We start from the raw sequence: 10,424 nt of genomic DNA, 5'->3' as shown, positions 1-10,424 counted from the left end.
AGACTGATTAAAGTTATCAGTTCTAATCAATAAATATTAACCTGTAATCGATTTGACGCGCTAATTCTGAACAAAGTCGAATTGAAGTGAGCAAATTTTTCAAATCGCATCTTTTAGAATTGTGACGTCATAATATCTCTTGTAGACCTTTTTGACTTAATTACTGACAATTCTTAATGAATGAGTTTAATGGCGATTTCATACAACCTGACATATTCTTTTACTCTTTTACTTGTTTCAGTCATTTGACTGCGGCCATGCTGGAGCACCGCCTTTAGTCGAGCAACTCGACCCGGGACTTATTCTTTGTAAGCCCAGTACTTATTCTATCGGTCTCTTTTGCCGAACCGCTAAGTGACAGGGACGTTAACACACCAGCATCGGTTGTCAAGCAATGCTAGGGGGACAAACACAGACACACAAACACACACATACATATATAATATATATATATATATATATACATATATATATATATATATATATATATATATATATATTATATATATATACATATATACGACAGGCTTCTTTCAGTTTCCGTCTACCAAATCCACTCACAAGGCTTTGGTCGGCCCGGGGCTATAGCAGAAGACACTTGCTCAAGATGCCACGCAGTGGGACTAAACCCGGAACCATGTAGTTGGAAAGCAAGCTACTTACCACACAGCCACTCCTGCGCCTATATTCAAAAGAATTCGATTTCGATGTTCTTTCCATATTTAAATTAGATTCAATTTTTCTTAAATAGATACACACACAAAATATAATTCTTTAGTTCAGTTCCCGGGCTGTGGCCATGCTGGGGCATCGCCTTGAAGGTTTTACTCATTCACATCGACCCTCAGTAATTAATTTGTTAAAGTCTGGTACTTATTCTAAAAGTTTCTTTTGCTAAATTCTCCGGGTCAAGGGAATGTAAACAAACTAACATCGCTTTAGTAAAACTGTCAGTGTATCTCTGTAAATACTGATGATACATCCGAAGTAAAACAATTCTTTACTGACAATGTCATGTGATATCCTGAAATAATAGAGAAACAATATGAATGGAAGCACTCCGTCGGTTACGACAACGAGGGTTCCGGTTGATCCGATCAACGGAACAGCCTGCTCGGGAAATTAACGTGTAAGTGGCTGAGCACTCCACAGACACGTGCACCCTTAACGTAGTTCTCGGGGATATTCAGCGTGACATAGAGAGTGACAAGGCCGGCCCTTTGAAATACAGGTACAACAGAAACAGGTAGTAAGAGTGAGAGAAAGTTGTGGTGAAAGAGTACAACAGGGATCACCACTATCCCTGCCGGAGCCTCGTGGAGCTTTAGGTGTTTTCGCTCAATAAACACTCACAACGCCCGGTCTGGGAATCGAAACCGCGATCCTACAACCGCGAGTCCGCTGCCCTAACCACTGGGCCATTGCGCCTTCAGAGAAGCAATATAAGCTGTAGAGGATACTTAAACATTTGAGATTCAGCTGAGGCAATTTTATAATATTTCTATATTGGTCAGCTGTAGTTATAAACGTTTAACTGAACAACAGAAGTTTAGTTTTAAATTTCCTATTAAAACTACATAACACAACCTTGAGTGATGTCTACGTATATATATACAAACAACAGATACACCTCCGTAACGTGCGTTATACTACAGAGAAATCGGATGTAACATTTTTACAAATGCGTAATTTGAGGTAATTATGGGAACTAATTGTAGCGGATAGAGAAACTTTGTAGAGGTTTCCTCGGTGTCTTCACAATGTTGTTTAGCCACAGGTCAGCTCTGTCTGAGTAGATAAACAATCAAATATAGGTTGTGTTTGGTGGTTAGTATTTATTTTATGACAGGTGAAAGAAAGAGAAAAACATTATATTAGATGGAAAAAAAACAAAGGTAGAATGAAAAACATAAAGACGCAATTTCATATTAGCAGCACCAGCGAGAAGGCCATGGATGGATGACAAGGAAATATAGAAAAGTGTACATTGGAGTGGGAAGCAACAATTGTTTTGATATGAAATAACTGAGTTCTTATGACAAACACGAAGTTAATATTACGTTACACACATTTGAGAAGATTTATTTGATAAAAGAAAGGCTCCAACGAGGAAAAAATGACATTTGATACTTTCTGACAGTTTTGTCGCTTATTTCGACAAAATATTTTATCGGTGCAAATGATTATTCCGCAGCAAATATATCTCACGCGACGGCAAGACTTAAATGAGGATTTAAATTAAGTTTAAAAAATAGATCAATAGAAGGTGAAATTTATTGATTTCTACACTAATACAAAAAAATGAATATGTCTTATGTTATATATTTTATATAATGTGGTCAAAGTTACAGAGTGACTCGAAGACTGGAAGTTTCGCTTATTGCCATTAACAGTCAAAGCAAATGTACTAAGCGTATTTCGTTGTTTGTGCTTTGCGAATATTTTAAATACTTTTCAAAATATTTCTGTTGTCAATTCTTAGTCATTCGTAACATTGCCAACATTTCATAAAAGACATCGACATAAATGGTTTTCATACAGAATAATATTTCCAAACTTGTTTTGATCGCTTATGAAGAAGAAAAAATTATTAACGAACAACAAACACAGAAAATGCGTATGCGGCCAGGGTGTTTGGTAAGGAATAGTCACTCTTATTACATCCCTTTAAAGAACTTTGGTTATTTTCCTTTGACTGTTATTATGCAGGTTTGTAGAAATATGCGGGTTTTTTTTTTGCAAAAACCTTTGAACAAATTTAATTTTTTGTACTTTCTAATTTCAGTTTCATAGAAAGAACAATTTGTTTCGTAAAACATAAATTTACCCCACTATTTTCCTCAGATTTCCCCCTTATTTTTGCTTCCATTTGGATATTATCTTTTGATAAGCAAACCTTGTTTTCACTTTGAGTTTCTTGCAATATTTGGCAAATTCCCAGTTGCAGAATTTCTTTAGAAATTTGTTGCGCAATATCATATTTATATAATTTCCATCCTATATGTACTTGGAATAACCTGATGGAAACGCAAATAAAACAATCTAAAACGATTTTCAATAAAATATTATCGAACTTTTAACCTGTCCCCTGATATTCTGTAAAGAAGCCACAATATTGAGATGATACTCACGTACATTTTAAAGTTGATTGTTTGAGATATATCCTACTACAAAAGTACTATTTGTTTTGTATTAGTTTCTTATTTTGGTATGCATTTAATTGCAAAACTGAAAAGCTTTGTTAAAATTCCTCTTTAGCGAAAATCTCGACATGATAAAAACATTTCTGAGGGCATTTCTGAACCCAACACCATTAAATTAAGGTGGGACTAATTGTGTAAACCATGACAAATAAAATGTTCTCCAATGTCATGAATAAAGATACAAGAGTACTTATTCAGAGAGTAAGCTGTAGAAAAAGCATTTTGGATGGGAGAGGAAAACTAACTATAGTTTTGAAAAATCAGTATACCAAATTTTAATGTAAACCAAATGAAAATTATGTTCAAAATTGTCCTCCTGTGTGATCTAACAAGTGAATCGCTGTACTTATAGACCCTACTGCGTCTGAATTCATTGAGCAGGTGCCAGCTGTGACTAATGGTAAACCAACGAACTATACCACCCATCCTAGTATTAGCACTGCTTCTCAGGGGGAGGACGACTAGGTTCAGAAGTGAAACCACAATGCCCAGGGCCTCTTTGCTTAACTCGATTAATTCACAAGAAGAAGGGAAGAATTTGAAAGCGACGAGGGTTCCACAAAAAAATTGCACGGGTGAATTTAGCTCCAGCGACAGATCTTAGAAGCGTCCGGTTGAACAATGACTTGAACGTTATTCCGGACAACATTATGAAGGGTGACGCTACCGGGAAGGTAAGAAACGTGGTGCAATTGGTACAGCAGGCTTTCCAATATAATTTGGGCTTGAAGGAAAGCAAGAGCAACAAGCAGGACAGTTTCCATAAGAATCAGCGTCAGGTGGCAGAATTGAGGAAAGAGAAAGACAGCTTAAATATGGTGGAAAGAAGCATACGGTGAAACAATAAAAGAAAAAAACAAGGCCGTGTAGGGGGACATGGGGTTATGTACAGGGTGGTGTTCATGCAAAGAGTTCCGGCCATTTCTGGTCAAGAGAGACTTTGAACCGAGCAGTCGTCGGCATCTTTACTATCTTGTCCGGTAGCTTATTCCACGGATCCGCAACCCGGACGGAGAAGGCCCCTCTCCTTCGATTGAGATGAAATTTTCGGAGATAGAGCTTTTCGGAGTGACACCGCAGCCGACGCTCTGGAGCAGGAGTGAAGAACAGCTCGTTCGAGAGGTTACACATTCAGTTTATGGTGTTGTGTGCAAGAATGAGATCACCACGGCGTCATCGTTTTTCTAGAGAATAAAAATCGAGCGTCTTCAGCCTTTCTTCATAAGACAAATGTTTGAGACCAAGAACCATGCGGGTAGCCAGCATCTGGACTCTTTCGAGATGAATTAGTTTTAAAGCAACTGAACACGGAGTTACGAAACATTCTGCTCCACCTGCGCACGACAGAATCATATTGGAAAAGAGAGAGAGAAAGAGGGACAAAGAGAAATAGAAAGAGACCAAGAGAGGGAGAGAGACATAAATGGAAAGGGAGAGGTGCAGACAAAGGAAGGCCTTTAGAAACTTCAAGTTCGCGCTGGAGATTAATATACTGTGCGGAAGACGAGGAGAGCAGATTAACATCTGTGAATGATGTCCCAAGAAGAAATATCCCTCTCTTCTGGTGGAGGGTTATCTTTTCTAGGGACATCATGCACAGAAGTGAAGGGATGTGCCCTAGTCTACTCAGAATGACCCCGAAAGCACATCAGAGTTCGGCAATGAGGAAAAGGCGAACAACTCACTTTCTGTTGTTTGGTTGGATCTCGACAAAGCGTAACTAAGCGTGTCCTACCAGTTACTTCTAAATGAAATGGAGTACTCCCAAGAAGCAACGGACATAGTTGGACTAACAATGTCCCACATGTATTCGTTGAGGCTGAGATTTACCGTGGGAAATTTCACAACAAAATGGTAGAGTAGAAAAGAGCATTATGTTAGAATACCCAATTTCCGTGGAGCTAATTGTGGCAGCCACGAACCTATTGCGAGAGGTTGTGGGGAGCAGAGAACCTGTCCCGAAACTGACGGAAACATACGAAATCCACTATGCAGGGCATTCAGGAAATCCTACGATTACTGAAGGTAGCAAAATAAAGGTAGAAAATCTACCGTCATCGCAGCTTTATAGGAACCATAGCAAAACAATGCTCTGAGGTCCATACAAACACAAACAACCACCACTAAAACTTATGTGAATATAATCATAGAAAAAGAAATTTAATTACGAAAAGGAGCGAAAACATGGAATACAAAACAATTGTAGACTTATTTAACTTCATTAATGATCATTCCTCTGCAGCATGCTTAACCCTTTAGTGTTTAAACCGGCATGCTTAAGGAGTCTTATGACCGATAATTAAAAAATCAGAGAATTTTGGAGGAGTACTTTTCCTCTTTCCAGAGTTGTAATTACAAGTGTTTGAGAACTTAATTGTACAAAACGGCGGAAAATACAGAGGCAAAGTAAGATAAGAAAAAGAATCGTTATAGTAAAAAACAAATTTTAGCAAGCATATAATAATTCTAAAACTGAAAATAATCTCCGTTGAGCAGATGAGAAATGTAATTTCACAACTAAAACGAAATACAAAATTTTTTTGATCATATATAAGTAATGTACTTACATGTTCTCTCACAAAGCCATTCCGAACTCTCCGATGTCGAACTGAACAATGAAGCTTTGGGGCCGCAATTTATAAGAATGTGCGTGAGCGCGCATGCATCTGTTTCTTTAATGGCAAATGGTCATTGATAGGTTATTCGCAGAAAATGACCTCAGAGAATTTGAACAAGAGAGAATGACTTCTATCTTTCTATCTATCTCTTTATCTTTCTGTCTATTTATCGTTACACTCTCACACACACACACACACACACACACACACACACACACACACACACACACATGTATATATAAATATGTGTGTGTGTGACTATCTATCTATCTATCAATCAATCAATATACATATGGATAACTAGAAAGATAGATATACACATATCTATATATGCGCAATACATAATTAAGCAATTAGTTATGACTTGTACAGAAACTTCTTGGGGAGTGTTGGCTTTCATATCAGTTACTTTTGTTGTTTTTTTTTTCTCTCTTGTGTTCTTTGGCAATTCCCAGAATAATTTTAGTTGCTCCTGGGACTGACCAGCTACTTGCAGACTAATAGCTACTTTCTTTTGGGATTGACTAGCTTCAATTAATTGATGTCATCAAAGTAGTGAAAGATCAGAGTTACACATAAATGAGAATCCGATAAATATTTTAAGGGGTCAGTGTATATTTGTATACTGGGAGAGGACCCCTTCATACAAGATTGCCAGGATCGAAATGGGCCTTCTTCTTTGAAACACCCGGTACCCTCTGTTGTAGGGTGCTTCTTGATGCCGGGGATGAGGGCGACAATTGCCAGTTTTAATATGGAATAAATCCGTGTGTCGGTCTGTCTGTCTCTCTGACAATACTTCAGTGTTTATCAATCTATCAGTCAAACTGTCTCTCTGTCCGTCTATCTATCTATCTATCTATCTATCTATCTATCTATCTATCTATCTATCTGTCTGTCTATCTATCTATCTATATGTCTGTCTATCTATCTATCTGTCTGTCTGTCTATCTATCTACCTATCTATCTATCTATCTATCTATCTATCTGTCTGTCTGTCTGTCTGTCTATCTATATATCTATCTATCTATATATCATTCTATCTATCATTCTGTCTACCTACCTATCTATCTATATATTTATCTATATATCTGTCTCTCTGTCTATCTATCTATCTTTCTATCTATCTATCTATCTATCTCTCTGTCTGTCTATCTATATATCTATCTCTCTGTCTGTCTATCTATCTATCTATCTATCTATCTCTCTGTCTGTCTGTCTGTCTGTCTATCTATCTATCTATCTGACCACGCTGCTATTTGTGTGGAAGCGAAACACACTTGAAAAAGACGTGCCCAACCACTGCACACCAAGAGCAACAACAACAACCACTACCACAACCAAAGCACTCCGGAAAAAAAAGCTCTACTACCCACACCACCATCAACACAGGAGACGACAAGAGAAGCACAACCCAAGCTAATCCGTCATCAACCAAAAACCACTCAACACCTGGAAAATACCAACACCACCAACAACAGCAAGAACCAAAAGAACAGAAAAACAAAGAAAACACACAAAACCTGATCCCCCATCCCTTATACCGCACTCACCACACACAAACACTCAACAGACAACAACAACAAAAACAACAGCACAACCACTTACACAGACATACATAGAAGCCTACAACATACCCCTACCCCCTACTGATTCCTCAGAAATTTCGTCGGAAGACGAAACCAGGGAGGAATGGCAAATAGCTACAAAAAGAAGGAAAATAAAGAGCAGAAACACAACCAAATGCAAACAACACGACAAAGCAGGGGAAATACATCTCCCGAAGACATTTCAAAACCCAACACAAACAACAGCCACACCAACACCACAAAAATATATACAGCAAACATGCTCACAGCTATAGACACCAAAAACACAAATTTGATGGAATACATCCAATCAAAAACAAACATAACAGAAGATGACATAAAAACAAACAATCACCCATACACAACACCACCAGACCACATCAAAATATTACACATCTCCAAAAGTCTGCACCACACATTTTCCCCAGTGCGGTTGGTAAATGCCAAAAATATCTCACAAAGAAACTGTACTGGGATCTCCTCGAGGACAAACCAAAGGAGGAGAGAAAGCAAAAACTTTCGAGCAGTAAGTAACCCTCTGTTCCTTTCACTTGTATTCTAATTCATTAGGATTATGATCAAGATTGGTGTGGTAAATGCGCGTGGCTTGGGGTCCCCTTGGAAACAAGGGTACCTCTTAAATGACATAAAGTCACGTAAGTTAGAAATCATAGCCATAAGTGAGACCAGACTCCACAATCCGCGGGCCCTAAAGACCATGTTTGGCGGACAGTTCAACATTTATTTTCCCCTGTCTGCCGAGAATGGGCGGTAGTGGGCCGCGCGGTACTTTTTCGCAAGAGTCTGGATCTCAAAGTAAGGACAATATTCGTAGACCCGGAGGGTAGACTGGTCGTCCTGGATGTCGACGGCAGCAATGGGTGCGCTTTTCGACTCGTATCAGTCTACGCACCGCCCTTAACAGGTCGGGCGGATTTCTTTCAACGTCTAGAAGTATTCTTGGAACGTCTCGTCTTTTACTCTTAGTGGGGGATTGGAATGCTACCTGGGACGCATGTAGACTACGGGTAGAGATAGGAATAGACGGGGATACAAATGCCTCAGAGACCTGCTCAGACGCTTTCAACTGTCTGACAGGTTCCGACTAGACCAACCGAACGCGCCAACGTGGACATGGAGCAACCGCATCGGGTCGTCGAGATCGTATCTAGATAGGATACTGTGTAGGACAGTAGACAGAGATAGCATAGGATGTTCACAATTCCACATAGTCAGCTACACGGATCACAAACTTGTGACATGTACGCTAGACTTAGGTAAGACACTTAGGCAGGGTCCGGATACTGGAAACTAAACGCGTCTTTCCCATCGAGACAGGTTTTCAGAGACCGGATTAGCACACTAGTAAAGAGGGCTTTGACGGGAGCCATCATCAACAACAAATGGTGGTTTGCCCTCAAGAGAGCAGTAAAAGCAGAAGCGATTAGGTACAGCAAAGCACTAGCCATAGATAGAAATAGAGTAGATGGGTGAGCTAGTTAAGAAGCTAGAAGAGGCAATTAGAAGCGGCATCGCATCCGACGTTTGGCGGCGAGGTTGACCCTCGACCAACACTTCAACGCCAAACACGAAGGATGTGCTGTCAGAGCTAGGATGCGTGCTCTAAGGAACGAAGGTGTTGGAGCCGCGAGAGAGGCCCGGGTGGCAGAGGCGCAACAGGGCAACAAAGCACCATTCGGTCCCTGGTAGATGAACAGGGGCGCGAATTGCTCGAGCCAAGTAAAATGTGTGAGGCCTTTCAGCAGCATTTTGCCCGACTGTTCGGGACGAGGGAGGGCAAGAACGTAGGGTGGACTTCAGTGCCTACCTACATAGCTACCACGACTCTCGACAAGAAAGGCAGGGTGCTGCGAAGGTGCCATCACGGCGGGGCGGAAGTGCAGGACGCGATGGCAGAATGCTCGAGGGACAAATCACGGGTTTGGATGGTCTACCCTACGAGCTTTACAATGTATGCCAGACTTGTTTGGAGATCTCTTGGCGGCGGTGTACTGCAACTGGCAGCAAAAACAGGAGCATTCCTGGCTTTGTGAGCCGAGGAGCCGTAACACTGCTGGAAAGAAAGATCTAAACAAAGGAAATGTAATAGATAAATTTAGGCCCATCACTCTGCTTAATGCAGACTTGAAAATTTTGGCCAAGGTGCTAGCCAAGAGGTTGGCGCTTGTCATCGAGAAACTGGTCGACAAGGCGCAACATGCGCCGTGCCGGGCCCGGACGGACATCCGTGAAAACCTCCACCTGATGCGCTACATCATAGACAGGGTAGTTAACGAAACTGACATGGGTGGGGGCGACGATCAATTTGGATCAATCGAAAGCTTTCGGAGGGTGGACCATCGATACTTGGAGGCGGTCCTCAGAGCGGCTGGCTTCGGTCCCGTCTTCCGCGGCTGGATAGCCGCTTTGTACAGAGGCATCCGTTCGGTAATTCGTGTGAATGGACATCTATCGAGACCCTTCGACATCGCACGTTCGGTCCGTCAGGGATGCCCCGCTCGTCGCTTCTATACGTATTGACTCTCGAGCCATAATTGCGGAAGCTGGCAACTTTGAGGGGCAACCCACGAGAACTGGGATGCGGGACGAGCGTGTCTGCAACGCAGACGACGTCACCGTCATAGTCTAGCCACGAGCCATCGAGCAGGTCGGCGAGACACTGAAAAAACTACGAAGCGGTGACAGGAGCGAAAATCAACCGGGAAAAGTCAGTGGGCTTGCGACTAGGCACCTGGAGAAGAAAAAAGCCATGCCGTCCACCAGCGCTCCGTCGTGGGACGCTGGACCGACGGCCCGGTTGAGTTGCTCGGGGTCTGGTTTGGTCCGGACCTCCAAGTGGAGAAGAACTGGAACGAGATAAACGAGTAGGGTGGTCACTCTCGCCGGCAATGGGCCGAGAGGAAACTGTCCCTAAAAGGTCGGGGGGACCGGTGGTGGCGATACCATACATCGCGTCCGTAATCTATACCGCTGACCGTCCGGACTGTCCGACA

This window comes from Octopus sinensis, linkage group LG27, assembly GCF_006345805.1.
Source record: "Octopus sinensis linkage group LG27, ASM634580v1, whole genome shotgun sequence".
NCBI classification, from domain to species: domain Eukaryota; kingdom Metazoa; phylum Mollusca; class Cephalopoda; order Octopoda; family Octopodidae; genus Octopus; species Octopus sinensis.
The sequence above is the reverse complement of the archived record's forward strand: the minus strand, read 5'-3'. Positions refer to the sequence as shown.